At 35.5% G+C, this 15,312-nt stretch overlaps 1 protein-coding gene across 3 annotated transcripts in view; it reads right to left on the minus strand.

The window, feature by feature from the left end:
* LOC126980137 (tau-tubulin kinase homolog Asator) overlaps nt 1–13,028 on the minus strand; it is a 103,519-nt gene extending 90,491 nt beyond the window's left edge. For all 3 annotated transcript variants that reach the window (XM_050829711.1, XM_050829712.1, XM_050829710.1), the window contains exon 1: nt 12,852–13,028. The gene's annotated coding sequence lies outside the window, so the exon portion shown is untranslated. The remainder of the gene's footprint in view (nt 1–12,851) is intronic.
* Between the last annotated feature and the right edge of the window lie 2,284 nt (nt 13,029–15,312).

Consider the following 15,312-nt stretch of genomic DNA (forward strand, 5'->3'; position numbering starts at 1 on the left):
ATTTCAGCTAGGTTAGTTAGATACTAGAGATATAGATAGGCTACACACGAGCAGCTCACGAGTAGCGACAAAATAAAGAAATTAGCATCAAACTGATCGGGAGATTAAGTCGGAAGGAGACACCGTTTAAGCCTTAAGTCGTAAAAGATCGAATCGAAGAAGTCGCCAGTCTTCAATGGCCACCTTTAATTTTGTTTTTCAATGTGTCGCCTAGCTTTTAATTTCTCTTGTTTATATTATTTTACAGAAACACGATAGTTATCTTTGTCGTCGAAAGCACAAACGGCAATGTTTTATATTTATAGATAAATACTGGGTCGGGTAATTAGTTCCGTGTCGTGATAGTTCCTATCACGTGAGCCCTGCCCGAGCAAGTTTCTATCGACGACCGTCGAGCAGCCGGCAGCCACAGACCAGCGCGTGTATCGTCGCTTCATAACATTACAGACATAGTTGGCTCGGTAACGTGGTGACAGACACAAGATTATTGTAAACACGATTGTATACATCTCACACATTACATGTCTCACGCCAGAGGTTTACGTAATAGATATACATAAACATATACGAAAATAAATATATCGTATAAATATAAAGTATTACTATTTACAATAACTGTAATTGTTATAATTGACAGCTGGATTTTAATAAAACTTTAAACAGCCGTTTTTTTTTCTATGAAAATAAGGGACGAGACGAGCAAGACGTTCAGCTGATGGTTATTGATGCGCCCTACCTATTACAATGCAGCGCCGCTCAGGATTCTTGAAAAACCCAAAAATTCTGAGCGGCAAAACAATTGCGCTCGTCATCTTGATACATAAGATGTTAAGTCTCATTTGCCCAGTAGTTTCACTAGCTACGGCGCCCTTCAGACCGAAACACAGTAATGTTTACACATTACTGCTTCATGGCAGAAATAGGCGCCATTTGAAGTACCCATAATCTAGCCGGCATTCTGTGCAAAGGAGCCTCCCGCTGATATTCTTGGAGAGTTTCGCTAGGCTGATAGATACTAAATAATATGAGCTGTCATAATTTATATAAGTTCTAGGTATTGTTGTAGTCACAGAGTACTTAAAACATCTGGTCTTGTCCTTATTTGTCTCGTCTTTGTGTCTCGTTCCGCAGATAGCATTGGACTATAACTATATTGGACATAACTATTGATATATAAGATCTTGTCATTTAACGGTGACAACAATGTATCCGTAAGTTAAACTAAGGGTAGATAGGTTGTTGAAACCGGTCATTAAACATTGAAAACGATTCGTAAGTTGAATGCAGCGCCATACAAACTAAATTGTCATTAAAACTAAAAAGTATTGGCCAGTGAGATGCTTGTTTACGTTATTCTTACTGGCTTCTCACCTTAATAATAATTTGTCTTATCTTTGTATTTGTCTGTTTGTTTTTGTCTACTCTCTTCCACGAATGTGTTAGTCGAGAGCGTCAGTTTGCAACTCAGAAAGCTTCCATCGCTATTTCGACCATTACTTTCTTCAACCCAACCCAATCAAAGAAAAGGCTGTGGTGGGTGTGTGGTGGAGCTGGTTGGAACTCCTGTACTTTAGTGGTTGTGTTAATGTAGTGGGCTAGCCACAGGGAACTGTTCTGTAAGCAGTTACCGCCATGATTCATTTTCCAATTTACTCTTTTAAATTGTAGGTTTATTATTGTGTTAAATTGCAAAAGTATAATATATATTATTTATAAATCTGTGTTTATATTAAACTGTAATATGCTATCACTAATTATTTGATAGTATTTGTTTGGTATCGAGCAATATGCTAATTATAAATTATAATTAATATAATTAGCTTGTTTCTCGATTGATTTCCTATCATAAGATTATCGCAAATAAATATTTGTTGCAAATAAGTTTCGAAATAATTTAGATTTTTTGGTGTTACTTTAGCCATTCTCCGCCTGTGTGATGCCTTGAAGTGAAAACTTGTTTAAAAGCGGCTTCATATCACCAACACCGGGTTGCAACCAATGATATTATAGTATTTACTTTTAAATATCATTGATTGCAACTTGCATTATAAACATGCTGTATACCTAAACATTGTATAAATAAATATTGTTACAAGGTAAAGGTCTTTTATTTTCTATTGCATAAAACATTTATTACTCATGTACCCGATAGTTAATATTTAAATTGAAAAAAAACATAAGTGATCTTGAAAAAAAAAAATTTATTTAAAATCACTTATTGAAAGTCAAAAAGTACCACGCTTTCGAAAATGAATGTCTCAGACTTGAATAGAAAGGGCGCAAGAAACTCATCTGCTTCTTTAGTTCTAATAAAATTTCGATACAACCATATTTATATCTAATCTGTGGTATCATTAATAAAGTTGTTTATATGTTATATATAGTAAGTGTCCTGTAATTCGCAATACAGTGTATTGATTTATTTAAACAAAGCAAATCTTATAACTATATCTAAAATACTATGATTATATTAAATTAAAACTATCATTAAGTGGAAGCTTACCAAGAATACTGGCAGCATTTCCGCGTTGGATAGCAAGGCTGATCCGTGGACCGAAATAAGAAATTGCCAGCGCTTGGTTTGCCAGTAGCCCTATTGAGGCGCGAGCATAGTACATTGTACATTCTCCGCGCCTCTGGGCCCCACATCTGGGACATATTTGCGACGTTTGCTGTTTTCGACAGTCGAAGCACCAACTGACGTAATTTTTTTATTTTATTTATTTATACTTTAATAAAACGGCCGCGGCGTAAGCCAATTACAATATTAAAGTAAGAATTAATTACAAACTAAACATATTACACAAATAATAGTTAATAAATACAAAGTTTACTGTAAATAACTAACAATTAATTAACATCCAAATACCGTTCATCCATTCGTCTCACAAAAACGCAACCACTCTGTTAAAATCGTCTGCCATCCATCCGCAAATAAATCACAAGCAGGGTTGGCTTCGAGAAGAGCGTTGAGAGCCGAGAGAGACCTCGGTATAGGTGAGTTGGTGCGAGCCACAGTAATTCATTTGTTTTAAACATTTTCTGGGATCTTGTTGTAAAAGCATAATATACATCGTGAACTAGCATTATGGTTATGACAGTTTCTAGAAAATTCACGTGCATTTAAATGTACATAATTAACATAAAACTGCAGCATAAAGTTATGAAGCGCGTTTGAAACCATTCTCGACTTTAAACGTAGAAGCTAGTTATCAATTGAAGCGCGCACTACCGCCATGGGACAATTGTTCACTGTCAATCAAGATTGTCTGAGGGATACCATATCAGCATGCTCTACAGTCATACTCTCCAACGCTTTCTTGCAGAGGATAACGAATAGGTTTCGGCGGTGCCTTAGTCTATTGTGAAGCACTTATGTGCATGCACTATAATTGTGTAGCTTAATAACTGAGCCTAAAAGACCTAACATCTTATTCATCTTATTAATATGAAAGAGACGAGCAGTATGTTCAGCTGACGGTTATTGACACGTTCTGCTCATTACAATGCAGTGCCGCGCAGCATTCTTCGATAACCCAAAAAATCTGAGCGGTAGGTACTACAATTATTGCGCTCGTCACCTTGAGACATAAGATTTTAAGTCTCATTTGTCCAGTAATTTCACTAGCTATGGCGCCATTCAGACCGAAATATGATATCATTTTGAATATCGAAATATGAAATATCAGACTTGCATATTACTGCTGCAGAAAAAGGCGCCGTTGTGGTACCCATAATCTATCCCGGCATCCTGTGAGCCTCCCACTGGTAAATGCCCTTAGTTGCCTGTTACGACACCCTTCGGCCTGAGACTTTCCTATTCTTTTTATGCCCCAAGGAAGCACAGGTCAAAAACTTTCTAAATTTGACCATAAATCTAAATCCAGCAGATTAGATCGGAACTAGGTGGTGGCCAGTCCTCAGCTCTGATAAAGAAAATAATTCTTGTTTAAATTTATTACAAGGTTTTTTAACCACCATTAAATAATTGATATAAATTAATATACTTAATGCTTATTAAATTTTATATTAATACTAACAGTAAGTAGATATATATATAATAAGTATCTATAGGTAGTATAATTAGTATTAGTTTAATATCAACAAGTTTAATTTGCAAATATATTTTTTGTTAACCCCTACTGTTAACCCCCTGCCAATAATTAATTGAAAACATTCAAACAAACCATTCTTATATTATAAGCATTTTTAAGTATTCACTTTTCACGGCAGTCCCTTTGTCTGTCTGTTTTACTTCAGTATTATTTGTAAGCAGACGTCGAACAGCCCACAGATATACAAGGTACACAAAACGATGTTGAAACAGAGATGTAAATGCACAAGCGAACAAATAAATGTTGTAAATAACATTAAAATGGCTGCCAGATTTTAAAATAGTTTATACACACACGTGAATGATATTGTATTTGATATAGTTTTCATCAAGATTTCAAAACATGGGACATATTTTATGGGTAATAAAGTTTGGAATGAGAAGTAGAATGTATGTCGAACAGATCCACAACATCATTCGCATCATGAGGATATACCGTGTTTTTCTGCAGTGCGGTTTTCTAAGAACTTTCTTCCACGAACAAACAAAGTATGGAATGAATTTCGTTTGTTTTCGGGACGGTATTACAGCGTGCTTTACGGCCGTTCCCAATATACTATCTACAGATAGAGATCAATTACAAATTTCTACTGTCAGTAATTAGCTGTCAATAATCTGAAGCTGTCCCAATATACCCGATAAGTCATTCTTATCGCCTTATATTGGGACGCGTGAATTGCAATTTCCATACAAACTTCTATCGTCGTTCTATGGTCGTCGTCCCATTGACAGACAGCGTGTACGGATAAGGTGAGTTACCGTTGATAAGTTTATTAGGACAGAAAAATCAACGACAGTTACGATTTTTATCTCAAGTAAGGGATAAACTGAATATTGGGAACGGCCGTAGTGATGTCGCTAATGTTATAGAGCGATAGCGGTGATCTGTCGTGTCTCATTATTAAATTATAGATATAAAACAAAAATATGCTTTTAAATGTAGAACATGAGTTTGAAATGTGGACGTTCCTTCTGTACCGAAATATAGTCAATTGAGAATGTTTTCTGATGTTGATTTTTTTTTGATGAAATATGACTAACGAGCGTAGGTGATAATGACGATTATGTTAGAAAATTTATTCAGGTAGGCGTTACTTTGCGGAAATCCATAACTATCCAAATGTTTTGAGTTTTCTTCAGTGTTAATTCCGCCAATACCTTTCTTTAAACAATTCGACACGAGTTTCGCTTCTCCACGAGGCATCCTCAGGAGATGTTGACTCGCCAAATTTGCGCCAGAGTTGCGTTTCGAAACGGCAGTCTCGTGCCAGAGTTAGTCAAGTCAACATTTCCTGAGGATGGATGGATGATGATTATCTGTTTAAGTGATCACCGCCACCCACAGTCACTCCTCCAACAGAATCACAGGACTTTTGCCGGCTTAGCAAGATGGCGTACGCGCTTTTTGACATGGTAACGTCTTATAAATTGATGAACGCCGGCTGCACGCACGCAAAAGTGTCACATTCCGCCTGCGTCGAGCGTGCAAGCGAGAGAGCGAGGAACATGCGATAGAGACGCACGATTCGGCCTAAGCGTTCGGCTTGCGACACATCTTGTTCTTTGATTATTAAAATAAAGTAGCAACGGTCAGTGAGTGCAGTAATAATATGTTATGTTACAATTTTGCCTAAAAATTATTATGACTCATTTAAACGGTCGTATAAAAAGATGTTTTCTTATATCGTTATCACGTAAAATTATCGCCTGTAAACCGACTTTACACACAACCAATTTTTTGAAGGTTCGAACAAGGAACTATATTCCACAGTTCAGTTGTATGTGGCACAATGTTCCTGAAACCGCATGGTAGAGGAACGCCAGTGATAAATACAGTAGAAGACATATGAAGCAGCGTCTCTACGCAACGCACACAGTTCACAGAGCATTGTATCTCAGACAATTGGAGCTGCTCTGCGTTGCACGCTGTCAAATGGTTCGAGCTGATACTGAGGTGCGCCAGACCAGAGATGACAGCAATACTCCATATGTGACCGGACCTACTCTTTGTAGAGCGCTAGAACGTGGTCCAAGTGAAGAAACTTGCTCTACTGTTGACATTTACTAAATCGTTGTAAATCTACATAGGAGCCTGTATGACTATGGACCACGCACCAATATATTCTTGCAGGAATATGTTCATACAAGTTCAATGAACGTACTGACATTTTACGCATGAGAATGCGTCAAGTGAACTTTCAAAGTCAAAATGAAACGCTACAACTACGTCGGTACCAACAGCGGTGCCAAGATATCATTTGATTACAATTACGTACAATGATCACAACAGTGTGTCATTTATTTACTTTGCTTGATTGGTTCTCACTTCTAAATTCTCAAGGGGGCAGGATCCAAAGGCGGGTGGCACTTGAGGATATCGACTAAGGAAGGAATAATATTAAAAAAAAAAACAGTCTGTGTGGTCCGTCCATAGAGCCGTATGTTTCTAACACGAGTTAATTACCTGTGGGAGGCTCCATTGCACCGGATGACTAGATTATGGGTACCACAACGGCGCCTATTTCTACTGTGAAGCAGTAATGTGTAAGCATTACTGTGTTTCGGTCTGAAGGGCGCCGGAACTACTGAAATTACTGGGCAAATGAGACTTGAAATCTTATGTCTCACGGCGACGAACGCAGTGCCGCTCCGAATTTTTGCGTTTTTCAATGATCCTGAGCGGCACTGCCTTGTAATGGGCACGGCGTATCAATTACCATCAGCTGAACGTCCTGCTCGTTCACATAATGATATTCTATTATGTGTGACATAATCATCATATTTTATTACTGCTGGCATTCCTTCGGGAAAGAAAAACAAGGGTATTCCGTTTTATATAATACTGACTGCTGACCCGGAAAAGGTTTTTTTACTATATATATACGATTAAGTTCCCCGCGTCCGCTCATTGAATGAATTATCGAATGTAATGAAATGACATTAATTAAATTATTTATATTGCAAATATTCTAAATTAAAAAAATATACGTTCCGGATATGGTATCACCAACATACTTAAACTTAAACGTTTTCCGAAATACGCTGCATCTGATTGTATAAGTCAGAGATTATCAAACTTATTTCTTTTATCGCCCTTTGAAAATCAATACACTCCTAGTTCAAGTATTTCTAGTTTTATACCATCATACAGGGCAGAAATATAAACTAATTAGAGCGTCTCTGCACTCATACGTTTAAAATTCGTATCCATAAATCTTCAAGGTGGCCGTCAAACAAAACGTACATTCAATTCATATTTTTTCATGGAACCGTAAAATCACGGATGAGTGCACAAACACCCTAATTCAAAATTTTTAGTATAAAATATCTAAATGACATTACAAATCAATCATCGCTCCCGACGCGCCAATGCCCCCCATTTTTTCTAGGTCCTTTAAGGCCCCCCTCTAAGTCTCTAACACCCACAACGGGGCGTTATCGCCCACTTTAAGAAAGACTGGTATAAGTGTTACCAAAGAATAAGTAATAGTTGGTTAGTAATAGCGATTACGATCGGCATCTGCCCTTGCAGTTAATGTTGTAGCTATCTACTGCCGGGGACACGTCAAAAATGAACCGTTAATGCCCACTTATAGACTAATGGCCGTTTTCAATAACCTATCTATTGTTAGTTAAACTTACTAGAGCCTAGAGGTACACAAAACTATCCTTTTACGCTTACTTATATTTCAATAAACTATCGATAGATAGCATTGGACTATATTGTATTGGACATAACTATGGATGGATAAGATCCTGTCATTAAACGGTGATAGCAATATATCAGTAACTAGAGAAACGTTATTAAAAACGGCCGTAAGTAAAATCGACAGGTCATTTATCGCCCGTTGCGTTCGATTTTATAATAATCTTAATTCAGGCATTTCAGGTTTATCCACGACTAGCTGACCCGACAGACGTTGTTCTGTATATAATAAATAATGTTTTTTTATGAATTTGTCAATGATATATCATAAAATCAAGAATTGCTTCGTAAAAATGCAGCCTGTTGTTGTATTAAAATTGTTTCACAGCATAACTGTCAAACCGTTGCGTCAATAAATTCGACGGGGTACGCATCAAAGGAAAAACAAATTTGTTGTTGTTTTTATTTATTTCCGAGCATTTTTCTATTTATTTTTTTCACCTTTTAAACATTCCCTGTACTTCCACAAATAATTCAAGGCCAAAATTAGCCAAATCGGTCCAGCCATTCTCGAGCTTTAGCGAGACTAACGAACAGCAATTAATTTTTATACATATAGATTCTGTGGATAACGCACTGCTTCCACACGAAATTTAGTCTAAAGCGATACGAAGTCGGCGTGATGCTTAGAACAGGCCTTGTTGATTACCAGCCAAGCTCGTGTTCGTGCCTTGTGACCAGCTGGAGAGTCTTGCTAGAAAGGCACCATTCTCTCCAAGGCACATTTACAAAAGCGTATTGCTATGAGGGATAACAAGACGATATAAGACAATCTCTTGACAAACTTTGTCTGAAGTCTTCATTTGTTTTTGTGTGAAGCTTCTTCCAAGGGTAAACTTAAAGCTTTGTAACTCCTTGATAAGACGTCATTGTGAAGCTTGTTTGGAGCAATGAGTGTACACTTTTAATGAATTTAAAACGCGTGTAATTGTAATAAATTTTTAATCATTTAAAATTTATTTTCCAATTAATATATAACCAAATAAAAATTACTAGCTGAACCAGCAAACGTTGTATTGCCGATATTAAAATCGCGATACAAAAGTAACTGGTGATCGTAGATGGGTGAAAATTTGAAGTTGTATGTATTTTTTAATGCTGACTCATAATCAAACAAATTTAAAAGAAAATTTCAAAAAAATTAAAAAAAAATATTTGGCGTGGACCACCCTTAACATTTAGGGGGATGAAAAATAGATATTGTCCGATTCTCAGACCTACCCAATATGCACTCAAAATTTCATGAGAATCGGTCAAGCCGTTTCGAAGGAGTTTTACTACAAACACCGCGACATGAGAATTTTATATATTAGATAAACATAAATAAATTAAATTTTTAAATTATTGATGTGTGTACGATAGTTTACAGCCTCGCCCTTAGCCCTGCCGTTTCCTAATAGTTGCCACGTCACCACGGTGCCAGCAATAATTATAATTACAAACATCATTATATAAATTATTAAATAATCAATTAGACTGTCCATTAATTCTATCTAAGATTGGATTATGTGTACCACCTTATCCTTGTCGTATTAGTACATATCTGCCAGTACATGTACGATTCTTCAGAAACAATTATGGCTCATTCACCTATCCAACTTATCTCAAAATTATATAACAGTAAAATCCATTGTAATAGTAGTATAGATATAAATTTTAATACATTTGGCAATTTTAAAAAATACGCTTTTGAACCCTTATAATTTGGATGTATAAAATTATAGTTTTTAGTAATAGTAAACACATATTGTAGTAGTATTACTTACAATAATAAATGAAGGCAACGCTGTGCATACCTATAAGTTAGATATACAAATATTAAATATAAGAAATGTTATATTATAAGTAGTCATAATATTAATTGTATGTCTAGTTGGTAAGCCTTTTCTAATAAATAAATAAATAAACATCTGCAGCAACAAGCCAACCTGAGCAGCAGTGATCACTTTCTTTCGTGATATACATTAACCACATAATATCATCTTTATTCCTATCGTGCATTGGTTTTCTAGCAAGGTTGGCACTGAAGATCTATCAAGTCGTAGTTGCTCTTTAGTTCGACAGTAAGACATAAGTTGTATGAAACGCTGCTTGCTTCATATATTATGCAATCTGTAGACTGCCTACCGTAGGTAGTAAATTATCTTTAACACAAGTGCTATATTTATTTAGGTTCATAACGAGGTAGGCACTGCCTAATTTCCTATATTATATGTTAGTTAAAATTGTTTAATATCACTTCACAGTGTGTAAACAAACGGAATATAAGTATCATCGTATGAACAAGCACCTTGGTACAGAACTCATTAAGCTCTCAACTGATTTGTCCGACACATCCTTGACCGGCTTCTGTCTGGCAGGTAAATCTGAGTTTTGTAGCTCTCACAATACTACGAAACGGGGTTTACTGTTTTTCTAGAAAGATTAATACAGATTTGTCACTAATTTGTTACTGGACTTGCCTTTCAGGTCGCGAGTTCAAATCTCTCGCCGCTCTGTGGGAACCCTGACGTTCAGTAAAATCCCTACTAACCTTTAAACGAGCAATTGTTGTATATCTATAATCTGAATCTCGGCAACGGCTCCAACCATTTTCATAAAATTTAGTATACAGGGGATTTCGGGGGCGATAAATCGATCTAGCTAGGTTTCTATTTAAAAAAAAGTAGTTTTATCCGTATTTTAATGAGAAACAGCTACAATAATATTAGAATACAAAGGTAAATTTCGCCACTACTATAACGCCAAGACTATAATAGCTCAAGTGGGTGATCAGTGACATTGGGTGATCCGGAAAGCAGAAGACCACGGTTCGAATCCAGATGTCCTATTAGTTTTTTTTTGTTAAATTTTTGTACATTCTTAAAAATCCGACAAGGCTCGGTCTTCCGGATATTATTATAAATGTGAATGAAAGTTTGTTTGTTACGCTTTTACTCCGGAGCTACTGAAACGATTTTGATGAAATTTATGGTACAGCGATAGCCTGGGAAATGACACAGGCTATATTTTATCCCGAAAAAAACCATGATTCCTGCGGGATTTGTGAGAAACTGAAATTCAAGTCGATGAGCTAAAATTATACCAATAGTAGGTTTAGTTTGCTATTGCAATCTTCTTTGAAATAAGATTCATATGATATGTTGGGAACGGGAGCGAAAACGGGAACCGAAACTGGAATAGGACATGAGATAATCTTCAATTCCACGAAGTCGAACGACGAAGTCGCGGGCATCAGCTATTATAAAGGTCTAATATTCATCGGTACCACAAGCAGAGCCTTGTATATTAAACGTGTCCACTGAGACTCAACTCTAGCTTTAACTTGGTCCCGCCCTACAATTTTTCCTTCCATAATAATACAAAGGATGTCTCTCAAAGGGACACGAAGGAGATGTTATAAATCTTAATGATTCGCCACGGCACTGGTATACTATCAAATTATAATTCAAATTTTTTTTTTCAAAATAGAATATTAAATCACTTATTGAACGTAAAAAACACCCATTCAAGAATTTATGCCTCAGACCTAAGAGGAAGGGGTGCAAGAAATTCAGCGGGCTTCAACTTCCCTCCTTAAAAATTTATACAGTCCATCTACTTCTAAATAGAGTAATTTTTAAAGGATTGAAACACGTGCTTGTATCTATATTTTATATAAGGTATTTGTGTAAAAGTTACCTTTTTTATAATTTATTTATTTAGCCCGATGTTTCGTGAAATTTGCAGGAGCAGTCCCCTTGAAATCGTGCTCCTGTGTAACACTCGCGTTAATCGAAGATATGTGTAAAAAATCTTCTTTCATTCATCGTCTATACATAATCAAATAACATGAATATTTACATTTCATAAACTTGGTAAATTTTACAAAAAATAAACAGCACAAATAAATAAAAAAAAATCAAAATATGTCCTTTTTAATTAAATAAAAATAAAAATCTATTAAAACTCGTTTTCGAATTCAATCTTTTTAGTTTCTTCTCTTTTTCTACTATTTTTGGATGGTCACTTTTAAGACCTATAACAAAAGGACCGTGTTGTCTACGGCTGCTGTCAACAGGTCGACTTGGTAGGTACCTACTGAAAATCAGTTTTGGAAATCAATTCCAAAAATGCTGAGTGGGTGTCCTTTACATGACGTCGTATTTTTTATTTGTTAATTTCACTATGTATATATGTTTTGAGTTGTCATGAATAGATGCATACTTTACTTTACTTATTTCTAAAAATATGTAACTCTATCAGATATTAACTTTGTCAGTTCAAAGATATTATATCGTTGCCAACTTCTTGGCCACCTTACCTTACGACCTAAACGATATCCATTTATTATAAGTAGATAAGAATTGTTTTCTTTAGTTAAATAAGTTTTGTGAGACATCACACAATTAGGTGAGTCCAACACTTGTTTTACAGAGCATAAGGAAACTTTGAGGCTTATTCTTATAGTACGTATAATTAAACAACCTTCCCGTAGTAATTACCTGGGTAACGAATTCTATTGTACATATAAAATTCACGAACTAAATATTACAGGATGATGAATAGTTGATGCGTCTTATTAGTGGAATAAAAATTTTAATAAAAAATATTCATTTCAATTTGATCCGTTGTTATAAGTTAACTCTGGTTCTTCGAACAAACCATTAGAAAAATTTATAACTTACTAACTAGTTTTGGTTGCTTTGTTTTAGTAATTTTGGTTACAATTTTAATCAATATAAGCCTTATAAGTATTTTAATATCACTATAAATTCTTAAACTACCGTCAGAAACACAAATCAAACGAAAGTCTTACAGAAAAAAGATAACTATGAAAGTCTTATAGAGTGCAATTAACTAAATTCGTATTCTTTGAAGAGACATTTATATATAAGATTGAGCTGGTTACACTGAAGATGTTTACCTAAAAGTGATGGCGCGAAATTCAACAAGAAACAGTCAACGGGTGATAGGTGAGAGATTGACAATAGTAAAGGGAGTAAGGTTTCCACACGACACCAGCAATAATTACAACAAAACAGAACTCACCGAAAGTATCCAACTCCAGTTCACAAGCGCACGGGCACAAACAGATCAAAATTATTTATAAAACACTATTTTCGTAAAAGTGCGCGCGGATTCAAGATGGCGGACGACAAGCGCGGCAACCGGCGCGCTCCACAACCGAACGATTCTAAATATCATGCAGCCAGCGTGCTCGCTGCTCCGACCGGCGAGTGTAAATCTGGATTTGGGAAAATATAAAATTACTCAGCTAGTGATGCGATGCTCTATCGATAATTACAGATTACTTTATGTGGTTTGGGTGGAGTGATACATTCAATCCGGGATTTAGGAGGAAGCAAAGAAAGTGTGCCAGGTCCGTGGCAATAGAGGACCCGTAATCTCTGCCCTCTGGAAATTAGGTTTGATGGTATGATAACACCATTGCCAGTGTTAGCAGTAAGTGTAAATGATGAAAAAATGGAAGGTGTAAATACACTTTTCTTAAATTTTTCCATTTCTTGTAGTTTGATGATATGAAATCATCTATATTATATATCATTTCAAGAGAGCTTGGACAGAAGTATGGACTATCAACTGGCTCAAGGGTAATTTAACAGGGATATAGGATTGCGTCTGTGTTTACTATTATTGAGACCAATTCTTCGCTATTTTACTATAGTATTCTGTGGGCAAACATGAAAAATATTGACGTAAAGGCTGGTATGTAAAATTAATAAATATTGTAACAAAAATATTTATTTTTGGAACTCAGTATTAAATCGTTATGCCCGGTTCGGTTTCATCTGGCGTTGTCAAAATCATTAACGTTGGTCGCCCCACTCATTATTCATTTATTTTAGTAAACTGAAGTACAGTTACTGTGCAAGTCGAAATATATTAGTCGTAAATATATACTCAAAACCTGCTGAGATTAAACCTGTGGGAAAACTTTAAAATATTATACTTATAAGATCTCTAATTTTATATACGGACAGATAGCTGGTGGGGCAGTAAATTTCTTGAATGGCAACCACATACTGGAAGACGCAGTGTTGGTAGGCTCCCCACAAGATGGACTGACGATCTGGTCAAGATTTCCGGAATGTTTTGAATGAAGGCAGCGCAGGACCCATCGTCGTGGAGATCTTTGGCGGACGCCTTTGTCCAGCAGTGGATCTTACGACTGATGATGATGATGATATATTAAAACAATCGACAAATCAACTTGAACGAATATTACTCGGGCATTATTTCCAGATCGGCAATGCACTTGATGCGATGACTGAAAAATTCTTTAAACTCCTTAAAACTCAAATAAAAAATAACAATTGAGTTATACTCGATCTGATTGATATTACATCGCGCATTTCCGACGAAGACTATATAATACTGTGGTTGCGAATTCATTACCCTTTGAACAGAAACTAGAAAGGGATTATTAGTATTAGCATTGTTTGTCCTATGGGTAATCTTGGTATTGTGCTGGCTGACATAAATATACGAAGTTGGTCATATTTTATATAAATGAGAGTATCGACAATGTAGCATCACTAGCACATCACCTGAACTCTACACACAGTTCTCAGAAGAAAATTGTTTATTTTTGCAAACACAGTCCGAACTGTCCGATTTATATCAACTGTTACTGACTCATCCAACAGTATCGTGATGGTGTATTGACATCTCTCATGTAAACAAACCAGTTCAACCAGTAGTTAAGCATTGTCCAAAGACCTAGATTTCTGTGGTAATAGATACTTCGAGTGTCCTAAATTTGTCTCCGTTTCCAGAGGAAATAATTCAGCAAATTAATAACTTATTTCTCGCAGCACTTTTATTCAAAAAAATAAATTTCCATAATATTATTTAAACTTTTTGTTTTTGCATTTTTTAATAGAAGCACCAAACTACGGGTAACACAAATGAAAATTTTCAGAAGAGCTCTTCGCGACTTGGTGTTTGAATCTAATGATGGAGTATGCAAGAACAGAGATGACAGCAATAATCCATAATATGTGGCCCAACCTGGCTTTGTAGAGCGCCTGTATAATATATAACAAGCTCTACAAATTATTTAAAAAAAAAACGTTTATAAAAATCGACTTCAAAAACTAAAAAGTAATTAAAATTTTTAACAAAAAACAACTAACTTCAAAAACACTATTCCAAAACAATATATATAATGTGCACTAAAAAGTATAAAAATAATTGCGTATTTTTATACAATCTAATTAATTAATCTAATTCTAGTTACGATTATTGTTATTTTGTAATCGGTGTCCTTCCGCCTCGACCCGCTCTCGCCTCTCGCCTCCTCACGACTCAAGCACATCTCACATATAACTATGTATGTAGTTAGAAACCTATCTTGAATGACACCGACTCAAAAAATTACAATAATCGTATCTAGAATTAGATTAATTAATTAGATTGTATTTAAATACGCAATTATTTTTATACTTTTTAGTGCATATTATATCTATTGTTTTGGAATAGTGTTTAT

The sequence above is a fragment of the Leptidea sinapis genome, chromosome 5 (genome assembly GCF_905404315.1).
Source record: "Leptidea sinapis chromosome 5, ilLepSina1.1, whole genome shotgun sequence".
Classification (NCBI taxonomy): domain Eukaryota; kingdom Metazoa; phylum Arthropoda; class Insecta; order Lepidoptera; family Pieridae; genus Leptidea; species Leptidea sinapis.